Source organism: Thamnophis elegans, chromosome 13 (genome assembly GCF_009769535.1).
Source record: "Thamnophis elegans isolate rThaEle1 chromosome 13, rThaEle1.pri, whole genome shotgun sequence".
In the NCBI taxonomy this organism is placed as follows: domain Eukaryota; kingdom Metazoa; phylum Chordata; class Lepidosauria; order Squamata; family Colubridae; genus Thamnophis; species Thamnophis elegans.
The window spans coordinates 5,571,304-5,579,564 of NC_045553.1; the positions used below are offsets into that span (position 1 = coordinate 5,571,304).

Below are 8,261 nucleotides of genomic sequence, written 5' to 3' on the forward strand. Positions count from 1 at the left end.
AGCGGTATATAAGTCTAACTGCTATTGCTATTGCTAACTAAGAAGAAGTTTCTTAACAGTTCAGAACAAACGACCGGTGGAACAGACGTTGCCTCCGGAAGTTGTGGGCGCGCTCTCTCACTGGAGGCTTTTAAGAAGAGACTGGACAGCCACTTGTCTGATAAGAGTCTCCTGCTTGTGCAGGGGGTTGGACTAGAAGACCTCCAAGGTCCCAATTCTATTGTTCTTTTAACCCCCTGCTCAAGCAGCAGACCCTCTACCACACCAGACAATTGGCTGTCCTTATAGCTCTCCTTAGGGAGGCGGTGGCTCAGGGACTAAGACGCCGAGCTTGTCGATCAGAAAGGTCGGCAGTTCGAATCCCCAGCGCCGCGTAATGGAGTGAGCTCCCATTCCTTGTCCCAGCTTCTGCCAACCTAGCAGTTTGAAAGCAGGTAAAAAATGCAAGTAGAAAAATAGGGACCACCTTTGGTGGGAAGGGAACAGCGTTCCGTGCGCCTTTGGTGTTGAGTCATGCCGGCCACATGACCACGGAGACGTCTTCAGACAGCGCTGGCTCTTTGGCTTTGAAACGGAGATGAGCACCGCCCCCTAGAGTCGGGAACGACTAGCACATAGGTGCGAGGGGAACTTTTACCTTATATCTCTTTTTAAAAACCTCACACACAACTTCTGGAGGCAAGAAGTTTCACAGATGGATTGTTGTCACCGACAAGACGTTTCTCCTTACTTCAAGCCAGCGCACAGGAGACAAGATATTTCTGTGCAGCTACAAGGCTGACTCTGTGCCAGAGGAAGGAGGATCTTGTAGTTCTTGAGTGCACAACTCCTGCAAGTGTTTGGACCTAGCAAAAGCTCAAACCTAACACACACACACACACACCCCAGCCAACATGCTCTCCTTTTCTTGCCAAAGACACTGGGTTGATCACCCCAGGAGATGGATGAAGGATTTCACATTACGCTGTCGAGATTCCGCCGCTTGGATTTGCTGAGCTGCGTTCAGCACAAAAAAAGGGTGGATGGGGAGATTCCTCTTCGGAAGGAGGTTTGATTTAATTTCCGTCTCCCATTGATGGGGCTTAATTGAATCGGAAAGCCAAATCAAACAGACAAATTGAATCCGAGGCCCCTGAAAAGATTCAGAGCTTTCCCCCTGCGGCCTTTCGGAAATCCAGCTACCGGAATGAGATTTCTTAGTCGATCCTATCTCCATTGAGAAGGCTGAATTGGTGCCCAGTTTCCTCCACAGAGCATGGCTGGAGGTGAGAATTAAATATATATATATATATATATATATATATATATATATATATATATATATGTGTGTGTGTGTGTGTGTGTGTGTGTGTGTGTGTGTGTGTGTGTGTCTGTGTCTGTGTGTGTGTCTGTGTCTGTGTGTGTGTGTGTCTGTGTGTGTGTGTTGCATTTGTGCTGATAAATAAATAAAGGGAGACTAGTATAGATCTAGCGGCCTAGTGGCTAATACAGCTGCCTAATATGTAATACAGCCCAGGTTCGAATCCCAGTAAGGGTATGGCTAGCTGATGAGAGCTAAATAGCTTGAAATAGATCTATACTAGTCTCCCTTTATTTATTTATCAGCACAAATGCAACACAAATGTAACAAAGGCAACAGTAAAAATAAGGGCTTTCTGTCTGGATGGTCTCTTGTGATGAGTCGATAGACAAAGGAAGCAGTATGCTTCCTCCCATATTTGGGCATACCAGGGGTTGTGACACAAAACACATACATACATACATACAAACATACATACATACATGCATACATACATACACACACACGTGTGTGTGTATGTGTATATGTACGTACATATACATATACATATACATATACATATACATATACATATACATATACATATACATATACATATACATATACATATACATGATATGATTGATATATATACAGGTATGATGCCATAACAATGTTAATGTGAAGATTGTTAAAATGTTGTAGAGGAAAAAACAATAAAAAATTGCTCTGAAAAAAGAGAAAGAGCTGAAAACAAAGAATTATGTAAACAAAGCTACATAAACAGGGGGCTAGAATCAAGATCACGTTAAGTGTTAATACCACTTTATAAGGCCTTGGTAAGGCCACACTTGGAATACGGCATCCAGTTTTGGTCGCCACGATGTAAAAAAGATGTGGAGACTCTGGAAAGAGTGCAGAGAAGAGCAACAAAGAGGATTAGGGGACTGGAGGCTAAAACTTATGAAGAACGGTTGCAGGAACTGGGTATGTCTAGTTTAATAGAAAGAAGGACTAGGGGAGACATGATAGGAGTCTTCCAATACCTCAGGGATTGCCACAAAGAAGAGGGTGTCAAACTGTTCTCCAAGGCACCTGAGGGTAGAACAAAAAGCAATGTGTGGAAACTAATCAAGGAAAGAAGCAACTTAGAACTGAGGAGAAATTTCCTGACAGTGAGAACAATTAACCAGTGGAATAACTTGGCTCCAGAAGTTGTGAATGCCCCAACACTGGAAGTCTTTAAGAAGATGTTGGACAGCCACTTGTCTGAAGTGGTGTAGGATTTCCTGCCCAGGCAGGGGGTTGGACTAGAAGACCTCCAAGGTCCCTTCCAACTCTGCTATTGTATTGTATTGAACCAGCAACTGAGAAGAGGAAGATGGGCTGGAGGTACACACCTTAGCCTCTAAAAGTCATTTTCACACTCCAAAGATGATTCAAGCACAATCCAGTTGAAAGAACTTAGATAAGACCTGACGATGCAGCGGGATAAATCCTTTACTTCAGTAAAATAAGATTCATCAGTGATATATGAACTTTATTAAAATAAGTAAAGTATCAATTTTTTTTTAAAAAAAGGACATTGTTGGATCTCAGTTGCCGTAACTGGTTGCTGGGAGACTAGAAATGAGAGTTGGGAGAAAAGTATTAGGGAAAATAATTTTCAAGACTCCAATTGGGAGTTCTCCCAATTCACACCAGTCATGTATTCTTCCTTTCTGCATCGGCTCTATCAGAACAGAATTAATGGACTCCCTTGTTGTGTGTTTGTTTGGGGGACGACGACACAACGACAATTTGCAAGGGAAAAGCAAGATTCAGCTTGCGGGGTGGTGTGGGATGGGCTGAGGTTTGAAATGCTCCCATATTTTATTTATTGATTTATTTGGAAATTTATATCGCTGCCTATTTGCACGTGGTGGCTCAAGGCGGCTTACGAGAATATCAAACCTTGTCATGAAACAATAAAACTAATAAAAGAATCATGTAATAAAATAAAGTAAAGGTTCGACTCGAATATATGTGCTAGTTGTTCCCGATTCTAGGGGGCAGTGCTCGTCTCCGTTTTATAGCCGAAGAGCCAGCGCCGTCCGAAGACGTCTCCGTGGTCATGTGGCCGGCATGACTCAACGCCGAAGGTGCACGGAGCGCTGTTACCTTCCCATCAAAGGTGGTCCCTATTTTTCTACTTGCAGTGCAGAGAATCTACAGAGAGACAGCTCTAAGGTAAGGATGGAGAGAAGACTGACCCTCTGTATCCGGACCCTTCCCACTCTCGTGGCCTTCCAAAAAGCCACCAAGACCTGGCTGTTTCGACCGTGACCCGTCAAAACCGCGGTCGACAAAACCGCGGTCGACGAAAGCGCATCAGCGTCATCAGCAGCGCGACGAAAAAAAATTAAAAATAAATTAAATTAAAATTAAAATTAAATTAAAGCAAGCCGATTCACATAAAGGTAAGGGTTAGGTTTAGGTTTAGGGTTAGGTTAAGGGTTAGGTTTAGGGTTAGGTTTGCGGGGGTTAGGGTAAGGTTTTCACTTTAATTTTAAATTTACCGCTCACAGCGCAATGTTTTCGTCGCGCTGTGATGACGTCACGTACGCGCTTTCGTCGAGCGCGCTTTTGTCTACCGCGGTTTTGTGGTGGAACCGTTTCGACAGGCCTGGGGTTGCTGATTTTTAAATCAGGTTCAACCCCCAGTTAAAGCCAAATGTATGTTGTGCGTTTTAAACTATGTATGTTCTCTGCCCTGTGTGTAATTTTATTTTATTTTCGTATTTGTAAGCCGCCTGGAGTCCTCCGGGATTGGGCGGCATATAAGCTCATTAAATTGCGAATTGCGAATTCTGTAGGAATCAGCGCAAAGGGTACTTGAGAGACCACCTACTGCCAATTACCTCCATGCGACCTATTAGATCTCACCGATTAGGCCTCCTCCGAGTTCCATCTGCCGGTCAGTGCCGACTGGCAACCACGCGGAGGAGAGCCTTCTCGGTAGCAGCTCCGACCCTATGGAACGATCTCCCTGTGGAGATTCGGACCCTCACCACCCTCCAGACCTTCCGCACAGCCCTCAGAATCTGGCTATCCCGTCAGGCCTGGGACTAAGATTGTAACCCGCCCGAATGGTATGAATGTTGTGTTTTTTAATTATGTATTGTCTTATATGTCTAAAAGTTTGTCTTTCTCCCCCCTTCCCTTTTTAAGTTGTGAGCCGCCCTGAGTCCCCCCAGGGAAAAGGGCGGCATATAAATAAACTCAATACAATACAATACAATACAAAAAGAGGGAGGAAGCAGAAGGCAAAGCCAATACAAAACCCATTTCCTTCCTTCGCAGAAGAACGGCAAACAAAAGATTTCTTTTTTTTTTTTAAATAAAGAAAAGATACCACTGCTACTATTATGCTCTGGCCGATGGGTTTCCCAGGCCACCGCGGCCACAGAATCAAACTTGAAAGGCCACTGCTACGGTGGGCATGCTGTTTGAAGTACTCCGTGCTTTGAATAACACACAGCCGGAGACGGCTTCTTCCCTCACTCTCTCTTTTTTCTCCTCCTGGCTTCCAAATAGAATAACAGCAAAGAACACTTTCTGGGCTGGAGAGGTGGGGGATGCCCCAAATGTTTGAAAGTGGGGAGCAGGTTGCGGGGTTAACAAAGGGGAAATGGACGGGTGGGGGTGGGGGAAGCGAAGAGACACGCAGTCAGTTCTTCCAAACAAGACTTTGTGGAAAGAGGAGGCTCTCTCTCTCTCTGGCCATTAGTTGTTCTCTGTGGCCAAACGTATTCCGAGGTGAGGGGAGAGGTTCTTTCCCCCCCACCACCCCCCGGCATCCGTGCTGTTCCTTTGAACAAGGGAAGGGTTCAAGGCACTTGGCTGCCTGAAGTGGAGACCAAGCAGTGGGGCTAAGTTTGGTTAATCAACACAAAGGCAGGGGGCGGGGGGTGGGGGGGAAAGAGAGAGGTTGGCTGGGCAGGGGCAGAGTTCTAAGCCAAAGTTGTCCATTTCGCTGGAAGGAGGGGGAAGAGAGGGAGAGAAATGCAGATATTTCCGCAATGGTTGAAAAGAAGGAGGAGAGGAAGGAGAAGGGGAAGGAGAAGAGGAGGAGGAGGAGGAAGGAAAAGGAGGAGGAGGAGGAGAGGAGGAGGAGGAAGGGGAAGAAACAGAAGCGGAAGAAGATGAAGAGGAGGAGGAGGAGGGAGAGGTGGAGGAGGAAGGAGAAGGAGGAGGAAGAGAAGAAGAAGCAGAGGAGGAGAAGGAGGAAGGGGAAGAAACAGAAGCAGAAGAGGAGGAGGAGGAGAGGGAGGAGGAGGAGGAGGAGGAGGAGGAGGAGGAGGAGGAGGAGAAAAAGAGGAGGAGGTGGTGGTGGAGGAGGAGGAGAAGAGAAGAAGAGGAAGAAGCAGAAGCAGAGGAGGAGGAGAAGAGGAGGAGGTGGTGGTGGAGGAGGAGGAGAAGAGAAGAAGAGGAAGAAGCAGAAGCAGAGGAGGAGGAGAAGAGGAGGAGGAAGGGGAAGAAACAGAAGTGGAAGAAGAGGAGGAGAGGGAGGAGGAAGGAGGAGGAGGAGGAGGAGAAGTGGAGGAGAAAAAGAGGAGGAGGTGGTGGAGGAGGAGGAGGAGCAGGAGGAGGAGGAGGAGAAGAGAAGGAAGAGGAAGAAGCAGAAGCAGAGGAGGAGGAGAAGAGGAGAAGGGGAAGAAACAGAAGCGGAAGAAGACGAAGAGGAGGAGGAGGGAGAGGTGGAGGAGGAAGGAGAAGGAGGAGGAAGAGAAGAAGAAGCAGAGGAGGAGAAGGAGGAAGGGGAAGAAACAGAAGCAGAAGAGGAGGAGGAGAAGTGGAGGAGAAAAAGAGGAGGAGGTGGTGGAGGAGGAGGAGGAGCAGGAGGAGGAGGAGGAGAAGAGAAGAAGGAAGAGGAAGAAGCAGAGGAGTAGGAGAAGAGGAGAAGGGGAAGAAACAGAAGCGGAAGAAGACGAAGAGGAGGAGGAGGGAGAGGTGGAGGAGGAAGGAGAAGGAGGAGGAAGAGAAGAAGAAGCAGAGGAGGAGAAGGAGGAAGGGGAAGAAACAGAAGCAGAAGAAGAGGAGGAGGAGAGGGAGGAGGAAGGAGGAGGAGGAGGAGGAGGAGGAGGAGGAGAAGTGGAGGAGGAGGAGAAAAAGAGGAGGAGGTGGTGGTGGAGGAGGAGGAGAAGAGAAGAAGAGGAAGAAGCAGAAGCAGAGGAGGAGGAGAAGAGGAGGAGGAAGGGGAAGAAACAGAAGTGGAAGAAGAGGAGGAGAGGGAGGAGGAAGGAGGAGGAGGAGGAGAAGTGGAGGAGAAAAAGAGGAGGAGGTGGTGGAGGAGGAGGAGGAGGAGCAGGAGGAGGAGAAGAGAAGGAAGAGGAAGAAGCAGAAGCAGAGGAGGAGGAGAAGAGGAAGAAACAGAAGCGGAAGAAGACGAAGAGGAGGAGGAGGGAGAGGTGGAGGAGGAAGGAGAAGGAGGAGAAGAAGAAGCAGAGGAGGAGGAGGAGGAAGGGGAAGAAACAGAAGCAGAAGAAGAGGAGGAGGAGAGGGAGGAGGAAGGAGGAAGAAGGAGGATGAGATGAAGAAGAGGAGAAGGAGGAAGGGGAAGAAGCAAAGCAGAAGAAGAGGAAGAAAATGAAGTGGAGGAGGAGGGAGATGGGGAGGAGGAAGGAGAAGGAGGAAGGAGAAGAAAAAAGAGGGAAAGGAGAAGAGGAGGAAGAGAAAGAAAAGGAGAGGGAGAGGAGAAGAAAAAGCAGGAGAAGGCGGAAGAGGAGGAGTAGGAAAAGGAGAAGAAGAAAAAAGAGGAGGAAGAGGGCATCCTTTTTTCCCCTCAAATGCCCAAAAGGAGGAAGGAGGAGGAGGAGGAGGAGGAGAAGTGGAGGAGGAGAAGTGGAGGAGGAGGAGAAAAAGAATTGTTTTGAAACAATTCAAAACAGAAGAATAGATCAGGTACCGTGAAAATGTTCTGCTGTTTTCCTTCTCAAGGACTCCACGGTTTCCTCTGAATCCGCCCATTCCAGCACCAGCCTCCTGCCGTACAGATGGGTACTGTGGCACAGGGCACCGAATGCTCTCTGCGGGGCAGGGAAAGAATAAAACAGAGTCACCTTCAGAAAGTTGTCCGAGAAACTTGTTTCGAGCCAACCTTTGGTTTCAACTCAGAGCCCTCTGCCAACTGATGACCACCAGTTTCCAACAAGGATCGTCTCCAGACCACCTGGAGCTCTCAAGAGTTGAAACTTGGACCTCTTAAGACTCAAAGTTGGTGGTACAGCACACAGTTCTTAAAGATAAAGGTAAAGATTCCCCTCGCACATACGTGCTACTCGTTCCTGACTCTAGGGGGCCATGCTAATCTCCGCTCAAAGCCAAAGAGCCAGCGTTGTCCGAAGACGTCTCCGTGGTCATGTGGCCGGCATGACTCAGTGCCAATGGCGCACAGAGAACACTGTTCCCTTCCCACCAATGGTGGCTCCTATTTTTCTACTTGCATTTTTTTAACGTGCTTTCGAACTGCTAGGTTGGGGGGAGCTCGCTCTGTTACGCGGCACTAGGGATTCGAACTGCTGATCAAAGCATTGGCAAACAAAACCTTGATTCCCCCAGAAAGAGGAAGCCACCTTACTCCTGATCAAGTCTTGGCGCCAGGAGATATTGACAATTGCGGGGTCCTTACTGTTGTCTGAACTTGGTGGCTTTCTTGCAGATGTTTGATTACCAAACTAGATAACATTGAAACCACCAAACTCCACCAAGGATCCCACAGTTCAACCCTGAATAGGAGCAGGAGCACAAGAAGAAGAAGCAGAAGAAGAAGAAGAGGAGGAGGAGGAGGAGGAGGAGGAGGAGGAGGAGGAGGAGGAGGAGGAGGAGGAGGAGGAGATCGCAAAAGAGGATTACGTAACCCTGGCACATTGCAACTGTCATAAATAGAGGAGGAAGAGGAGGTAGAAGAAGAAACAGAAGAAGAAGAGGAGGAGGAGGAAGA

The 8,261-nt window shown here is 47.7% G+C and overlaps 1 long non-coding RNA gene across 1 annotated transcript in view; it reads right to left on the minus strand.

Moving 5' to 3' along the window:
• The window catches only part of LOC116517135, a 29,462-nt gene extending 22,116 nt beyond the window's left edge, over nucleotides 1–7,346 (minus strand). The window contains exon 1 of the long non-coding RNA XR_004256423.1: nucleotides 7,227–7,346. This is a non-coding gene — a long non-coding RNA (uncharacterized LOC116517135). The remainder of the gene's footprint in view (nucleotides 1–7,226) is intronic.
• Between the last annotated feature and the right edge of the window lie 915 nt (nucleotides 7,347–8,261).